The sequence below is a fragment of the Pinus tabuliformis genome, chromosome 7 (assembly GCF_031772625.1).
Source record: "Pinus tabuliformis cultivar Carrire ecotype Pingquan chromosome 7, CPIR1, whole genome shotgun sequence".
Classification (NCBI taxonomy): domain Eukaryota; kingdom Viridiplantae; phylum Streptophyta; class Pinopsida; order Pinales; family Pinaceae; genus Pinus; species Pinus tabuliformis.
This window is the reverse complement of record NC_142293.1, coordinates 1,616,632,896-1,616,652,578: the sequence shown is the minus strand read 5'-3', so window position 1 is coordinate 1,616,652,578 and position 19,683 is coordinate 1,616,632,896. Positions and strand designations below refer to the sequence as shown.

Below are 19,683 nucleotides of genomic sequence, written 5' to 3'. Positions count from 1 at the left end.
AACTTTGAACTTCTCCCTTCTTTGCATATTATTCTCCGCTTTGATCACCTTTGCTGTGATACCATGTAGAAATTCTCACTGTAGATTAAACTGATTATGCAATGTACTAAAGAAAAATACTTAATCTACTTCTACAATCAAACTTGCGGAAGCTTAATCGATTATGAGCAAAGTCAAATAGAACACATATAACAGAGAAGAAGAATCAATCACACATGAAACACAAAAGAATACTCTGGGGAAAGCCTCAGCTAAAAACCCCGCTATTTGTATTATCATACAAGTGGAAATATCTCAGGATTACACAAAGCTTTAGCTCTCAAGCTATCTAACTCTCAGTACAATCCCTCATTGCGCCCATAGGCAGAATAGACAACACATATGCCTTCCTTCAGTCCTCCAAGCCTCCTATTTCCTTGTGCAGTTTCTCCTGGGTCCTCCAGCTGCCACTTGTGTGATTCTCACCTCACACACTGCTCAGACCTTTGTAGTAATTGCACAATCTTGAAGGAGTTAATTCCTTCTGCATGGATGAGTTTCCTTTATAGGAAAATTTCCTCCAACTGATAGTACAATGTCCCTATCTTTAATCTCAACTGGGTCTTTCTCTGAATTGACATGCATGAGTTATTTATGAGAGAATATTCAGTTATTTGGAAAACACTAGTTGCATGCATGCATGCATTAACTGACTAAACTCACAATTAGTTCCTCCAACTGTTTGGAACTAATTTGACTGGAATTAACTTAGTTAACTGAGCTAACTAATTACAACTCAAATACAACTCATCCTTATCTCCTTAATTAAGAGATAACTTCCTCAATCAAAGGAATAATTGTTGCATGTCTTCACATAGACTTCATGTTTGAATTTCTCCAACTAAATAACTCAAGATGAGTTAATTAATTATTTTTCAAACAACTGTTGAGACCAAATTCGAATTTTAATTCTCAATTTTAATTCAGGGACTAATTAAAATTGGAATCTATCCCGAAATGCTATTTATAGCAATGTTATTTTTAGCATTTCTATTTTTTGCTATTTCCAACAGAGTTGGAGTATATCCTGAAATGCTATTTATAGCAATGCTATTTTTTAGCATTTCTATTTTTAGCATTTCTTGTTGCTATTCTCAACATGAAATGCAACATTCTCGTCGATCTCCCAATGGTTTAACTAGGCCCTGGTGTTTTTATACCAACCTCGTTTGAGCCTTAGGTGGTTTTGGTTGGAATTTAAAGCTAGCTTAGGAAGTCTATGGTCTCCTATGTTATTGAGTTTGTGCTTGTACAACAAAAGCCTAGTCATAGCTAGGCTCTCGATAGGGGAAAGACCCATTTCTATAAGGAGAATAGGATAGGGTGTGTTGCTTTTAATTTTGAGGTTATACGTTATAAAACGCTTCTGGATTTGCTCAATCTTTCTCTAGGATTCTCTAGAGATGCTACAACCCCAAACCTCACATCCATATAAGATAATCGAAGTGACTAAAGTTTCAAAGAGGAACTTCTTTCTATCCCACATTACGAGGTTTGCCGTTTTACAATTATTTTCAAGACCAAAATAAGCTTTCCATCCCCCATTAATCCTTTTCTCAATGCTATAGTTCCAATTGAGCTTGTGATGAATATCAATTCCTAGGTACTTGTAGGAAGACACTTCCTCCAAGTTACTAATGTCATACATAAAATTAGCGTAAGTGTCCTTCTTGGATTTGATCACTATAACTTTTGTTTTGTTAGTGTTAACAATCATACCCATGGTAGAGCAGAAATCCTTAAGAAGTATAAGTTGCTTATCAAGATCAGATGGGAACCTTGCGAGAAGAACAATATCATCAGCGTAGAGAAGAAGGATGATGACTATTCCAGCTAAGATCGTGCCAGCACATTCTACTTCCTCTGAACAGCCTTCTAGCTTGTCGATGTAAATGCCAAATAGGGTAGGGGAGAGGGGGCAACCTTGTTTAACTCTAATATTACACTTAATATCTTTCGACCACCCCTCATTACTCTTTAACTTGGCAATTACATTCTCGTATAACCTTATAGCGATAGATCTCAACTCAAAAGGAACCTTTAGCTCTTTTAATATGTTCCAAAGGTTGTTTCTAGGAACCGTATCGAAAGCCTTTCTAAAGTCCACAAAGCAACAAAAGAGATTGGATTTATCATTGCGGCATTCCTCCACAATGACCCTAAGCGTAACGAGGTGATTTGTTGTTGAGTGCTGCTTTCTAAAACCCGCTTGGCCTTTAGCTCGCTTACCTTCACTTTCAAGCCAAATGCTCAACTTCCTTTCCAAAATAATACCATATAACTTGGCTAGGAGAGGGCTGATCATAATTGTCCAATAATTAGAGGGGTTATTTGTATCCCCACTTTTAAAAATAGGGATAACGAGGCTTTGAGTCCATGGTTTAGGGAACCCTTACTTGACCGCTTGATTGAAAAGCTTGTGAATGTGGGGGATGAGGACAGGACCTTCAATTTTTAAGATTTCCTCCTGGTAACCTTCAATGTCCTTAGTTTTCCCATTAGCCAAATGATTAACCCCAAAATCAATGTCTTCTAATGAGAAAACTTATTTCGTTGTGAGCAGGGTTTCAAAGTTATCCAAGACATTTGGAGATTCATAAAGCTTTTTAAGATAGGAATTCCAGTCGTGTAAAGCAATTTTATTATTATCTTTAGTTTTCCTAGTTAGAATTTTCCTCCAGAATTTCTTAGGAGCTACCTTAGAGAGGTGTAAGAGATTCTCTTGTCTTTTACGAATATACTGCCTTTTTTTCCTTTTAGTTAGGGCTTTGTATATTTTTGTCTTGCCAATTTTAAGAGATTCATCAAAAACTTGCTTAATTGCTCTCCTCGCACTTTTACAACCTTTGTCATACCATGGGTTGGTTTGTCTATTTCTTTTATTACTTGAAACTTCAATTGAGAACTTGTTAATAGAATATGAGAGGGTTGTAGTGAAATTATGATAGAGATCTTCTATGTTGTCTATACTAGATAAAGGAAGAAAATTAGTTTTTAATTCATTTAGAAAGAGATCTTTTTTATTTCTATCAAAGATTAACTTCTTTTGGTTATAAGGATTATCTTCTATGGGATCTCTATGCATGAAAAAATTGAGAGTTATAAGTAAAGGCCTATGATCAGAGTCAGGCTCGTGGTCATTTAAGATGTAAAAATTTGTTATTTAGTTGTATAGAGGGAGATCAGAGATAACATAATCTACCACATTGCTACCAAGCCCATGGATGCAGGTCATCTGGCTAGAATTGGGCCACTTCTTTAGATCGTTGCAAATTATGAGATCCTGAGCACTACAGAGTTTGACTAGCTCCGACCTAAACAAATTCTCCCTGAGGTCTTCGGAGCTCCTTTTGTACTAGCTAGCCAGAGGAAGGTCTTCGTCTAACCAAATAGGATTAGGGTTGGAATGATTGCTTAGAAGAATAGCTTGGTTGCTTGAAGTTCGAGCATTAAAGTCACCCATTAAAAGGATATTTCCTTCATTCCTTAGGCTAGAAATATCATTCTCTAAACCATTGTAAGGACTATTTTTATCTAGATTCTTTTTCTTATATAAGTTAGAATTGATGGGGGAAAATAACAGATTGCTATGTAGGTCTTTTTATCATAAATGTCAGTAATTTCTATCCAACTATATTGGTTGCAAGGGTCGTTTTTATAAATCCTATCATGGGGAGATATGTTCTTCTTAATGTAACAAGATATACCCCCAATGCCTCTACGGGAGGATCGCTTATTCCAGGTAGACCAAAATGTAAAGCCATCTATGTTAGGGATCTTAGATTCTTCGTGCTCCCAAGTTTCAACAAGCAAAATAATATTAACATCATTCGAGATCCAAATTAGCTTGGGGTCTTTGTTCCATGGAAAGCCCTGACAGTTCCAAGAAAGAATCCGAAGCATGTTGAATTGCTATTTATCATTATCTTTTTGGTTTCTATCTCGAATAATGGCTTTTCTATTTTTTATTATTGCCAATTTTCCTTCCTTCCTAGCTTCCTTTACCTTTTGAACCTCCTTTCTCAATTCTGCTTGATCTTCTGGAATGAGATCTTCATTTATAAATATTCTCGTTCCTTTAGACTTGAGGTTTTACTAAGTATGTCATACTTATGGTTAATAGAGCTCATCTTTATTCGGATAAGCCTTCCTTTATTCTCAGTTAGGTTTCCCAACTTTGTTGCTTCTATGAGACACATTGTTTCAATTTGTAATTTGTTATGTAATTCTGTCTAGGCTATGGCTAGAGTATCATCGTCTACCTCCTCTTTCAAACCAAAGATTATAAGGTTCAAGGCCCTTTTGTTACACTCATGGTCTAATTCTATCAATTTTTTCATTTCATCTTTAATTTGGTTTGATATCTAATTTACATGCCACACTATTTAGGGTGAGGCAGTTGTTAACTTTTTCTTCTAGCTCTTTAATCATGTCCTTTATTTTAAGACTCTCTAAAGTATCAGCATCCACTTGCTGGGATGTTTGGTTCATATCTTGGTTTTGTTTTTCTATAACCCGCAACGTAGTCTCCATTGCCTCCATCTTATTCTCCAATAGTTCTATTTTATTTTCTATTGTTTTTGGATCTTGTTTTCAAGAGATGTGAATTTATTTTCCAGCATGGCTGCTAACTCTGTTTGTAGCTTGACTTCTCTTTCTTCTCTACGTTTCTCTAAAGACTCTATATACTCATAGAGGCTCTGTAGAGTAGCTGTGCTAGGTCTACCTTTGGTAATCTTTGATATTTGTGGTGAATTATTCATACTTGAAAATATATGAGCAGATAGTATTATTACTTAATAATACCTATTTATAATATCCACGTAATTAATAACCACAAACAATTAACATCCATGTAGTGATAATTTTTAAATAATATCTCCTAACACCTATGCCCTTATTAATATGAGTTATTTTAATTTTATTAAATATTCAAAATAAAATTATTATTTCTTATTATTTCCAATTTAATAAGGAACAAATCTTAGTTATAAATTTATCTAATCAATCAAAAAAATTATAGAGATTTTTAACAAAATTAATAATCCATTTATACATTTAGATTTTAACTAAAATTAGATGTTAAGACTCATAGGTCTTACGGTTGCAACTTTGCTCTGATACCATATACAACAACCCCAATTTAAGATATACAAATAATTACATCAAATTATATGATTAATAATCAACACACAAATATTCTACTAATTAACATAAAATTTTAAAAAACACGAGCAAAGATGACTTACCTGTGACGATGATATTCCTTACTTGTGATTTCGTAGTTGAATGTTATTGAAATCCCGCCAACCGTAACAAAGATTTGGGAACAACTCTCCACCTAATCGTAAGCTCAGCTGTACATAATCTTTCTACAACTTGCCACCCCTGAGCCCTCAATCAATGTACTACTGCTAGTGAATCCTTTGTCTCGCAACACTTTTCTCCCAAGAGAATAAATGAAGGAATGATGAATCTCATCTTCTTCATCGTCTATTAAATAGACCAAATAATTGAAATGGGTTTGTATACACACATTCCACGTTTCAACATGCAAATTTTATTTATTTATTTTAAGTTTTACTAAATTTAATATTTCTCTTAATTTAATTCTTTTTACTTAACTTATTTTTTATATTTTTATAGTTTTCTTAGTTTAACTCTTTCTTATTTTATTTTACTTTTTTTAACTTAACTTATTTTTATAGTTTACCTTTATAAAAACTCCATTACTATATTTACTATTTTTATTTATTTATTATTGTTATATTCTCTTCATTGTTTATTATTTATTTACTATTATTATATTTTCTTTATTTTTTATTATTTATTTACCATTAATATCCTTTATTTATTATTTATCATTTATTTGCTTATATTTTAATTTTACTATTATATTATATTATTTATTATTTTTATTATTATTAGGGGACATTGCAATTGAGTATATTAAATTAGTCTGATCGAGATGATTCCTCATATTTTCAGAGAATTATCTTTAAATTAAAAAAAAAAAAATTGTATGTATAAATATGTGTTAATGAATCAATAAAGCATGATAGTCCAATTTAATTATTTTCTAAATTGATCGTCTTATTGGTTAATTATCTTAGTGTCTTGTTGTTCCCTTTGATTTTGTCAAAAAGCTCTATTTGTGAATGGTCTTCCCAAATATTTAAGCACTCCTCTCAATTGACAACTTTCCTTTGAATGACCATATAATTAATATATATTATTGTTAATGCCCTCATCAAATTTGGAATTGCATATAGACTTAGTCATGTTATGGGTAAATTGCTTATAACATATTTATATTTCTTATCATCCAAATAAATTGCACCACCTTGATCTTCTTAAGAGATGTCCAACCCTATATCTACATGATGAATAGTGAGAAGATATGAATAAAAATAGATGAAGCAAGATTCACTTACAGTAATGGAAGTATGCGGTTCCCAACAAACTATGTGTCTAGTAAACATGGCAATTATGTCTGTAAGAGTTACTCTCATTTGTCTCTTCGGAGACATCCGATAAAATTGGAACGATACAGAGAAGATTAGCATGGCCCCTGCGCAAGGATGACACGCACAAATCGAGAAATGGTCCAAATTTTTTGTCCTGAAAAGAGTTACTCTCATTTAACATTGGAAAAAGAATTAGACAAATAAATGAGTTCTGAATATATCTACACATGAAATTCAATTTAAAAACATGAAACATAAAGGGGCTCTGGAAATTAAGATATAAAGAGGTTAGAAGTGTTCAGTACATTTAAGACATATTTAAGATGAACATTATTCACCTTGTTAAACAACATTGAATATTATGTGAGCGTGGATGAATATTTATCATCAAATTATGACTATTAATAATTTGATGATATATAACTACCCACCTTCCAATAGCATTCAATACTGCATAGTAAAGTGGATATTAATCATTGTATATTTAACATTGTGAAAAAACAACAAATGGAGAAAAAAATTGAGTTATAAAGATATCTATATATAAAATCTAATTAAAAAGAATCTAGAAATTCAGATATAAAGAAGTTTAATAAAATTGAATCTCTCACATTCAAAACAATTATGTTTGTAAGAGTTATAGCAAACGGACAAATAGATAGGTTGAGAAAAAACATAAAACTGAACTTTAGAAATTCAAACATAAAGGAAAAAAAATGTCTAAGATATTTAATATTTAATATTAACATTAATCACTTCGTTATGCAACATTGAGATATAAAAAGGTGTAAGTGTTTAAAAAAAAACTTTATAAATTTAATGATAAATAAGTCAAAAATACTTAGTATATTTAATATTTACTACAAACATTATCCACCCTATTATGCAGTATTCAAACATAAAGAAGTGTCCAGCCATTTAAAAAAATATGAAACAGGAAAGACTTTAGAAAGTCACATGTAAAAAGGACACTTCAGTATATTTAATATTTAATGCTTAACATTATTCACATTGTTCGGTGTGAGAAGGTGAATGAGTTCCTAACATTAATATTTAATGTCAACATTATTCATATGGTTCCGCAGCAATGAATGGTGTGAAAGAGTGAATGAATAAAAGGTAAATGACTTCCTAACATTAATATTGAATACCAACATTATTCACATTGTTGCGCAGCATTTAATGCCAACATTATTCACATTGTTCCGCAGCATTGAATGGTGTGAGTGTAAAGGATTTCCTAGCATTAGACTGAATTCTTCACATTTAAAACAATTATGTTACTCTGATCAAACACTGGAAAAGAGGCATGCAGCAAACAGACAAATACATTGAGTAATGAAAATATCTCTGCGCGGAGTCCAGTAAAACAAACCGGAAACAGAAAGGACTCCAGAAAATTCGGACCTCAAGAGGTCACACGTGTCCAGTACCAATAAGATAATTAGAGTGAGTCCCTCGCATTAAAAACTGTTGTGTCCAGCACCCCATAAAATAATTAGCGAGTCCCTTTTGCTTTAAAAATCATGGAAATTTTAGTTATATTTTGATAAAATTTAATATTCATTTTTTAGGTTCAAATGATATGATAGTGGTTATATTTAATATTCATTTTTTAGATTCAAATGATAGTGGTTAAATTTTAAAATTTTGAGTGTTTTAGAGTTTTTTTATGGTGTTAAATTTATTTTATTATCAAAAATATGATTTAAACATGATAAAGTTGAATCTATTTTCATTATCAAAAATATAATTGAAACATTAATATTTTTTTTGTCCAAATTCCAACCGCTTTTGATCGTCTAGACAATTCTTTCGCCTACATTTTTTTAGTTTTTGAAAAAATATATTAAACAAAACACAAACGCTTAACAAGATTAAGCACTTTGCAAAAAAAAAGGCTCTGGGAAGTTCAAAAGTGTCTAGTAAGTGTAAGGCGACAAGTAATATTTCTTATATTTACGCCGTAAGGCGTTCCCTTTGAGATGAACTCTCCTCTGATCCTTGTTGTCGTTGTTATACACCCTCAGATTAAGTGTTAGATGATTAAAATGTTACCATCCGTTGATCTCATAACCGACTCCTCCTTACCCTCCGTTGAATCCGTACGGACTCCTTACCCGACTCTTTACCCTCCGTTGAATTCTTACCGACTCCTTACCCGACTCTTTACCTTCCGTTGATCTCATAACTGAATCCTTACCGTCGCTTGATCTCATAACCCACTGATATATCCACTGATTTGATTTATTCCTTACCAAAAGCTCGAAAATAATAAAAAATTTTCCTTTCTGTTCAATTTTTTTTTTTTGGTATTCTACAGAAAATCTTGTTTACAAATATTCATCTTTGATATACATTCTGCATTCTTTGATTTAAACTGTGTCGTCCCTTGTTTTTTTTCATAGGCAGACGCTGGAAGTTTATATTCACAAAGTTCTTGCTTCAAGATTCCGCTGAACCATGATTTCTATTCCGCTGAACCATGATTTCTGGATTGATGTGATATTTATTGCTCCAGTAAATTTTGTAAATAGAATTGAATAATTTTTTTTCCTTTCTGTTCCATTTTTTTATTTTTGGTATTCTACAAGAAAATCCTGTTTACGAATATTCATCTTTGATCTGCATATCCTCCTAATTTCCAATGTTTTTAGCTGTAGTCGTTCCCATCTTCAGCTTTGGCGAATGAACCATGGCAATCTAGAGGAATAACCTGGTGGCCCGAATTCCTGGTACTCACACATTGAATTCCCCTTGAGTCAAGGATTCGATGCAAATGTAGCCAACAAGAATGGGTGTCCGATCCAGCGCAGCAGTGGCCTCAACACTCGTCGGGGCTCAAGGTGGCAGCAACAATTGGTCTCTCGGAAGCATCGCATGGGAAGCTCAGTAGATTGGGTGCTCTGCTTCGGTCGCTCAACCAATTCTGGAGACACCACATGTTGGCAGAGCACATGAAGACGAGTCGACAAGGGAACCTGTGTTTGCGTCCAAGCAGTCGCCACATAGATTTTGAAATAGTGTTGGTATTAAAAAAATAATAAAACATAAAATCCAATTGCGTATGTACCAAACCATACGAGAAGAAAATATTTTTTAAAACTTGAGTTAAGGGGCAGAGTTACAGTAGGAATTCTCCAGGACTTGTTACAATCAGCCGGCAGGGAATTCTCCAGGACTTGTTACCCGTGGGTGAGTGATGGATGGTAGGGAATCATCAGCCGGCAGGGACGCACTACACAGTTAGATCAGATCACTGACAGGGGAATAGCTGTAGCTTTAACCCTCGAGGGGCTTTTACGTCTTCCTCCTCCTCCTTCTTTACATCATCCACGTCATCATGCGAGCATTGAGCAGGCGTAACCCCATCCAGAAAACTTCTCGTTTTAAAAAGGTTGTTACCATTTTCATTCCTTTCTTCTGCGCCTTTATTCTTTTTGTAGCTGCAGCACCACTTAAATCTGTTTATGCAGAAACAGAATTAGTCATGTTGAAGTCCTCCCATTGGAAAGAGGGTTTCCAGGGCCTTTATCCCTAACCTTGTGCGCAATTTAAGACAGCAGAAGTTTGCATAAAAGTAATGAAGAATGTAAAATGATTTATGTAATATCTATATATATAATTTGAATTTGAATTTGAACTCTATATATAAAATCTGAATTGGATATCAATAATATAAGACAATTTTATTGAAGGGTATGATTCATGAATAGTAAGAACATTTTTACGCTTTCCCTTTGAAATGAACTCTCCTCTGATCTTTGAAATGAACTCTCCTCTGATCCTTGCTATTGTTGTTATACACCATCAGATTAAGTGTTAGATGATTAAAATGTTACCATCCGTTGATCTCATAACCGACTCCTCCTTACCCTCCGTTGAGATCTCATAACTGAATCCTTACCCGACTCCTTACCCTCAGTTGATCTCATAACTGAATCCTTACCCTCGCTTGATCTCATAACCCACTGATATATCCACTGATTTGATTTATTCCTTACCAAAAGCTCGAAAATAATAAAAGTTTTTCCTTTCTGTTCAATTTTTTTTATTTTTGGTATTCTACAGAAAATCTTGTTTACAAATATTCATCTTTGATTTACATTCTGCATTCTTTGATTTAAGATTTAAACTGTGTCGTCCCTTGTTTTTTTCATAGGCGGACGCTGGAAGTTTATATTCACAAAGTTCTTGCTTCAAGATTCTGCTGAACCATGATTTCTGGATTGATGTGATATTTATTGCTCCAGTAAATTTTGTAAATAGAATTGAATAAAAAAATTTCCTTTCTGTTCAATTTTTTTATTTTTGGTATTCTACAGAAAATCCTGTTTACAAAAATTCATCTTTGATCTGCATTCTTTAATTTAAGTCCCTTGTTTTTTTCGTAGGTGGAAGCTGGAAGTTTATATTCACAAAGTTCTTGCTTCAAGATTCCGCTGAACCATGATTTCTGGATTGATGTCATATTTATTGCTCCAGTAAATTTTGTAAATAGAATTGAATAAAAGTTTTTCCTTTCTGTTCAAATTTTTTAATTTTGGTATTGTACAGAAAATCTTGTTTACGAATATATCTCTGATCTACATTATACATTTTTAATTTGCACTGTGTCGTCCCTTGTTTTTTTTCATAGGCTGGAAGTTTATATTCACAAAGTTCTTGCTTCAAGATTCCACTGAACCATGATTTCTTGGTTGATGTCATATATATTGCTCCAGTAAATTTTGTAAATAGAATTGAATAAAAGTTTTTCCTTTTTGTTCAAATTTTTTATTTTTGGTATTCTACAGAAAATCTTGTTTACGAATATTCATCTCTGATCTACATTCTGCATTCTTTAATTTAAATTGTGTCGTCCCTTGTTTTTTTTCATAGGTGGAAGCTGGAAGTTTATATTCACAAAGTTCTTGCTTCATGTTTGTATTCACAAAGTTCTTGCTTCAAGATTCCGTTGAACCATGATTTCTGGATTGATGTCATATTTATTTCTCCAATAAATTTTGTAAATAGAATTGAATTTCATGTCTCAACAAAAATGAGAAGCGCACAAATAATTTTCATCAATTTTATATAAATAGTTTTAGTAATTCTATTTTAAAGGATATTTGACTAAGAGTTTTTGGAAAAGTCTTATTTGTGAGAATGAAATGGATATTTCACATTTCTTTCCAAATTATGCCTAATAAAGTCTCATTGCAGACTTAATTTTCATCAATTTTATATAAATAGTTTTAGAAATTCTATTTTAAAGGATATTTGACTAAGAGTTTTTGGAATTTTGCAGCTGCTTGGTTTTTAGAGAAACTTACTGGTGAGGGTTTTAACATTTGTCTTCTCCGGAACCAGGTAAACCACCTGACATTCCGCAGCATCGTTTTTCAAGTGTATTACAATTTTTATTACAGTGAGATTCCACATCCCCAGACCCACCAAATTTGTATATTGCCTTTGTTTGGCGATTGATGTTACATCCAGAACCACCGAATCACAGAGTTTCACCTCAAAATGATGAAGAATAAGTCTGGTGAATAATCCAATTTGATGACGCAATCACTCGTCTTGAAGGCCTTTGATCCTCGACAAGGTTGTTGTATACATGATGTCAGATAGACAAATTGTATCTAAAAAACAATACTTTGCACTTAGTATAAGGCAGATCTTAAGAATTTTGATTAATATAGTTCTTAAAAAATTGTATCAAACTGTTATATGCATTGATAAAAGATTGAATTAGTAAGTTACAAGTGATTGCACTTTGTCACCATAATATATCTTGGATTCGTTAACCAACGAAGGATTAAAATCTCAAACTTGTAATTTGTGTTTTTCTTGAGTTTTGACTTTAAAAAATTAAATAGAGCCACATTCGGCTTGAGTGAGGAATAATCTCACCGATGTGTGGGCAAGCACTTTAACGGTTTAAGTATTAACACTACCCACCTAAAAGGCCCAGAAGGGAAAAATAATCTTATTAGTTGAATGGCTTGAATGCCCCCCGTTGTTTCATGCAAAGGCTTAGCCTTAATGCCATAGGGAAGGCCTTAGTGATTCACCAATCAAAACCTCCTATCTGGAAATAGGATGGTAAGGATGGAATCTTGAAATTACTTATACATGGCATGGTATTTTATATTAGTGATATGTGTTTATTAAGTTTTTTTTGGTGTCATTTTATATTAGTGATCCGTGTCCGTGATCCATGTTTTTTTTGGGTGTCATTTTATATTAGTGATCTGTGTTTAAGTGTTTAATTAGAATTTAAATAGATTTTTTTATTTTTACTTAGATTTGTTTCTATGATTTTATTTATTAAAGTTTAATTATGTAAGTTAATTAAATTTAATTGATGTAATATATTTAATTTAATTATTAATGATATTAATAATGTTATAATGTTGTTAACAAAAACTTTAAAGTTAATTGACAAATAAAAAAGTGTCACTAATATTATTACAATTTTTTAAAGCTAAAAACTACGACTATTTTTAAATATCTAAATTTTACAATCACTACTACTACAACTAAAGTTTTCATAATTTAAAATGGATAACACTTTTTAAATAAAAAAATTAATTAACACCTTTTAAAACAAAATATTGAGAAAAATAATAGAATCAAACAAAAATACTATCATTAAGACTCCTTTCTTAAATAATAACTCATAACATTTTAAAAACTCTAGCTTACACATAGACATGATCCTAAAAATTATAAATAAATCAATAGACCAATCAATTAAAAGAAAAAAAGGAAACCCTAATAAATAATAATAAAAGTTTTTCCTCGATGAGGATGCTTAGCAAGACAAATAGGCCCCCCATGCAGTTTAATGCATGCCAAGATTGAATGCAGTTTAGGGGGTGATTCTTGCCACCCCATAACAATGAATGCATTAAGCCCCCATGCAATTTAATGCATGCCAAGATTGAATGCAGTTTAGGGGGTGATTCTTGCCACCCCATAACAATGAATGCATTAATTATCAACGTGGCATGACTGCCCCCATGCAGTTTAATGCATGCCAAGATTGAATGCAGTTTAGGGGGTGATTCTTGCCACCCCATAACAATGAATGCATTAATTATCAACGTGGCATGACTGCCCCCATGCAGTTTAATGCATACCAAGATTGAGGATGTCAGGACATTCTTCTTATGAGGCGGAGGTGTCTTTTTGCATAAGCACCAATCAATCTATATTTCTTTGTTTGAGAATTTTTTGTTCTTAGTAGATATATCCACTGTGGTGTGGGCATGGTCAAGCATTGGAATTGGAACCTACATATAATAAAATTGCATTATCGATGTGATTCTTGCCACCCCATCACAATGAATGCATTAATTATCGATGTGGGATGACTACCCCCATGCAGTTTAATGCATGCCAAGATTGAGGATGTCAGGACATTCTTCTTATGAGGCAGAGGTGTCTTTTTGCAGAAGCACCAATCAACCTATATTTCTTTGTTTGACAATTTTTTGTTCTTAGTAGATATATCCACTGTGGTGTGGGCATTGTCAAGCATTAGAACCTACATATAATAAAATTGCAAAGCAGATTCGTGAGATTGAATCCCTTGTAGATGGATCCCCATGTTGAATGGTACAAGCTCATAACTTTTCCAAAGAATGTGGATTGAACAATGTAAAGCAAAAATTGAAAATTATTTGCTTAGAAGGTACAAAAATTCACATGTACAATTATGTTTTTTTTTTCATCTATCAGATATTTTGTTTGATTAACTTAATTGTAATTATGAAATAGATGTATGACACCAATCCTTCTCCTCCATTGTATCTTGACATACAATAATGCAGAAATCAACACTTTTAGAATCAAATTATGTGAAGGTAGAATGTAAAAGACGACAAGCTTTTGGTCAAGTGAGATAGTTCAATATTGAAAAATGGTCAAAAACAACTATGAGAGGAGAAATAAATATGCACTAAACCTAAATGGAAGGAAATAATCTTAGCATCTTAGCATCAAATGTACATTGCAACCTTTTTCACTTTTTGCGAATAATTTTTGATTTTTTAGTCAGAAGAAGTCTTTTGCATTTATTTATAGGCCCCTTCGTGGTCAAATACATAGCCAAGTCTCCTAGAATAAAGGAATGCACATGGATGCTACCATGAGAGTTCACCATGGTACCTCTAAATAGTGAATTAAAGTTGCTATGTTAGCTAAAATACTTAGTTAATCAATTCTCAACAAAAGAATCCACTTCTCTCCTATCAAACAATGTAAAGTTGTTTAGATCGACTCAAGATCCCCACACAACCACCAACAAGACATGTGAACACATGCTTGGTGCCTTTGATAATTACCTCCCATTCATGTCTATTTTCCTCCATTCTCTTTCTTCCTTATAAATGAATATGTAAACAATAGTGTTGTTAAAAACATCAACTAGCTTTATTGATATATCTATTTCATAGATTTTATTTATTAAACTTTAATTATGTAAGTTATTTAAATTTAATTGGTGTAATAAATTTAATTTAATTGTTAATGGTATTAATAATTTCATAATGTTGTTGACAAAACCTTTAAAATTAACTCACAAATCAAAAAGTGTTAGTAATATTAATACAATTTTTTAACAATCACTACTATTACAACTAAAGTATTGAAACAAGCCTTAAAATTGACTCCCAACTTTGAAAGTGATTAGCGAATAGTAAATCCATATTATTCTATGGATAACACCTTTTAAATAATAAAAATTAAATAACACATTTTAAACCAAAATATTAAAAACAAAAATAGAATCAAACAAAATTACTATCACTAATACTCCTTTCTTAAATTAAAAATTATAACATTTTAAAAACTATAACTTACACATAGACATGATCATAAAAATTATAAATAAATCAATAAACCAATAAATTAAAAGAAATAAAGAAAACCCAAATAAATAATATTAATAAAAAAATCCCCCATGGCGATGCTTAGCAAGACAAAATACGCCGGGGGGTGATTTTTGCCACCCCATAACAATGAATGCATTAATTATTGGCATGACTACCCCCATGCAGTTTAATGCATGCCAACATTGAGGATGTCAAGACATTCCTCTTATGAGGTAGAGGTGTCTTGTCTTCTTGCAGAAGCACTAATCAATCTATTATTCATGGGGATGCTTAGCAAGACAAATAGGCTACGGGGGTGATTTTTGTCACCCCATAACAATGAATGCATTAATTATCGGCATGACTACCCCCATGCAGTTTAATGCATGCCAAGATTGAGGATGTAAAGACATTCCTCTTATGAGGTAGAGGTGTCTTGTCTTCTTACAGAAGCACTAATCAATCTATATTTATTTGTTTGACAATTGTTTGTTCTTAGTAGATATACCCACCGTGGTGTGGGCATTTCAGAGCATTAGAACCTACAAATAAAAAAATTGCAAAGCAGATTCGTGAGATTGACTCCCTTGTCTTAGCTTAGATGGATCCCCATGTAGCATGGTGCAAGCTCATAACTTTTCCAAAGAATGTGGATTGAACAATGTGAAGCAAAAATTGAAAAATATTTTCTTAGAAGATACGAAAATGCACATGTACAATTATGTTTTTATTTTTATATTTTTCCATGCATTTTGATTAACTTAATGATAATTATGAAATTTATATATGACATCAATCATTCTCCTTCATTGTACCTTGACATACAATAATGCAGAAATCAACACATTCAGAATCAAATTATGTGTAGGTAGAATGTAAAAGACTGCAATCTTTTGGAAGTGAGATAGTTCAATATTGAAAAATGGTGAGAAATGACTATGAGAGGAGAAAGAGATATGCACCAAACCTGTGTGGAAGTAAATAATATCAACGTCAAATGTACACTTTGCAAACTTTTTTCACTTTTTGGGAATATAGTTTGCTTTTTGAGTCATAAAAATACTTTCGCATTTATTTATAGGCCCCTTCGTGGTCAAATACATATCAAATACATAGCCAAGTCTCCCAGAGTATCATGCTGAATAAATATAAAGGAACTCTAATGGATGCTACCATAAGAGTTCACCATGGTACCTCTAAGTAGTGAATTAAATTTGCTATGTCAGATAGAATACTTATTTAATCAATTCTCAATAAAATATCCATTTCTCTCCTATCAAACAATGTAAAGCTGTTATGTGAGTGACTCGCTTTATTGATATATCTATTTCATAGATTTTCTTTAAACTAGTTCATCCAGTGCTATTGAATATATTGATATATCTATTTCATAGATTTTCTTTAAACTAGTTCATCTAGTGCTATTGAATATAAACCTGGTGTCACAAACCAGTGAAAATGCCCAAAATAAGTTAACAAAGGAAAATCTAATCACCTTAAGAGTAAGTGGTAAAAGAATGTAAGCTTTTGATCAATTGAGACGGTTCAATATTGAAAAAAAGCATCTTTTTCATCAACTATTTACTATTGGAACTTCAAAGAGCATCTTTGAAGATTGAGAGGCAATTTATGTTGGAAAAGTTATAGAATTTGTAAATTTGACATAAGGTAAGTGATTTATCTTTATCTTCTAGCTTTGAATGGAATTTTCTTTACTAACTTTTATATTCAATGATCTTCTATATGTCACAATTGCTAGTATACACTTTTCGAGACAAAAAAAACACACACACGTAAGGATGTTCCTCGTTGCTTTTAAAAGTTAAATTAATCATTATGTTTTTAAGTTTAATTCTTCAGTGTCATATAAAGTCGTCTTCCAAAAGTTTGTGGAGGATTGTTAGTTATGTTGCGGAGGATTGTGAGTTATGTTTTAGACTCGAAGGTCTTAAAGATCTTCTTACTAATATGTATGTGTGGAAAATAATAAATTGCTGTAATTTTAGAGAGAATTTTCTATAGAGGGTCTTAAAGATTTTCTTCAATATGGAAATTGTTCTGCCATAATTTTATAGAAAATTGCATTGTTATAATTTTATGGAAAATTGCACTGTTGTAATCTTATCCGTGCTATATAAAAAGTTAACCATTTTTTTTAATAGATTTGTTAAAAAAAATAATTTGTAAAAAAAATTAAAGTAAATTTAATTTTTGATTTTATAGATAAATAAAAATGTCGGTGTTTTATAGTGGTCTCCTCTATATCAATGAATGAAATTTTAAATATTGGCTACTTGCATCTCTAAATCTATCTTTAACTTTTCACATTTACCTAATGCAATTAAATTTGTTGGAATAATTTGGGTGAGACCCAAGATCGTACCTAGGGGCTCCAACTATAACACCAAGATCGTACCTAGGCGCTGTATCTATAATGCCAAGAGTATGCCCAATGGCTAGTAAGCCAAATATATTAGGAATTTATGACTTACCAAGAGCCAAGAGCCTAAACTCGACGAGGGTGGGAGAACCATGCAAATTATCAAATAACAAGTGACATCATGTGAATACATGTTTACACCATGCAAATTATCAAATAACAAGTGGCATCATGTGAATACATGTTTACCTTTTCACATTTATCGAATACAACTGTGAAATTGTCAAATAACAAGTGGTACCATGGAGTCAATTGGGTATCTCCAGGGTTCCACAAAATGATTATTATCTTCCCACCTATATTCAAAGATGTAACATGCCCCGTTAATGTAAATATTGTAATATTGTTTCTTTTTACCGCAACCAAACAAACTATTACTTTTTTGAAATTATAAAATGTTTTTAAATTAAGTTATGAGAAGGAATATTTTGCAATTATTAGTAAAAGGATGTTTCTTTTGATTAATTAGTTAAAAGAAGTAGTTACCTGTTCCAAGAAAGAAACTAAATCTTGGAAAGTATTTGAAAGGAAAAGATCAAGAGGATAGGGGTATCTGAGATCAAGAAGAAAGAGGAAAAACTATGCTGAGAGGTCAGACAGTTGTGTTAGCTATGTCTGGTTAAGACCAGATAGCTAGATATACACTTAGTCTCGAAGGAGAAAGAATTCCCTGGAGCAGGGATAGCACGGGGGGAGATTTACTGATATAGTAAATCTCACGGTAGGGAGGAAAACACAGTGCAGGTCTATGTATAGACCAAAACGGGAACAACAAACTCAGATAAGTTAAAATTTGCTCGGAGCTACAACATCAGATAAGTGATATTCTTTGATTAAAGCTTATAATTACGTAGATTAATAAGTCTTATCCTGAGTTGTTAAATTTGATTTAGTGTTATTAAGTGAGTTAATTTCCGGTTGGTTGATCCTAGAAATCATATCAGTAAGGTGTATTTTAATAGAAGTAAAGAACTCTTTGCAAAGTTATTGAATAGTAATTGGATGAACAAGTATCACAAAAAAACACCTTCACTACTCAGAATGAAAATTCACAGTAAATATATAGGGAAACAACAAATATAAATCCATGAAAGACAAGCTAGTAACGGAACAAATCCAGTAGTAAATACAGACAAATGCATACTGATTTATGTATTATAAACAGATAAGTTTAGTTGAAAGAATTTACAAAAGATTTCATTCCATAGGAGAATTCTAAGTTTAAAGGACTGATAAAACAAATTACAAAAAGAAAGTAAAGTCTCTTCTTTAAACAGTAAGAACCCTTACAGGGTTTAGTAATTTGTTTATACAAATGAAAAATAGGTAAACATCAGAATTTCCCTGATTAGCTATTTACAATAAAATAGGAATCTCGGTCGCAAACCCTAGCTGTTTACACAGATTCCAGCAGACTCTGGAACTAGTAGAATAGCACAGGTATTTCGAAACTGTCTGGCACTCCCCGAGGGATTCCATGCGGACTGGATACCTTACAGAAGATTAAGAGCTTTAGTATTTAAACTCTAAGCAGAAACGAGAATTTGTAAATACGAAATCAAGGAATTCTGAACCATCGCCAGACTCGGCATGGAATAGTTATGAGGTGTTTTACGCTAGCCTAGACTGAGGAATCAACCCATCCTTCACCATATTAAAATCAAAGACTTTTTTTAAAGGAAACCAAGAAAGTTCTCAACATTCTTTTAGATACATAACTTAATACAATATATTCAAACCCCACTGTAAATCTGTAAGATTATATCAACAAGCTAATATGAATCAAAGTCTCGATAGAGGAACAAAGACTGAACTTAAACAAAACTGATAGAAAAATATTACCATTGAATAACAGCATGAAAGCCCTGTTGCA

General features: G+C 32.3%; 1 non-coding gene across 1 annotated transcript; it reads left to right on the top strand.

Annotated features, from left to right (window-relative positions):
- Positions 1–6,553: 6,553 nt before the first annotated feature.
- On the top strand, positions 6,554–6,656 carry LOC149254409 (U6 spliceosomal RNA). The gene has a single exon (XR_016267579.1). It is a non-coding gene; the product is annotated as a U6 spliceosomal RNA (small nuclear RNA).
- Positions 6,657–19,683: the final 13,027 nt, after the last annotated feature.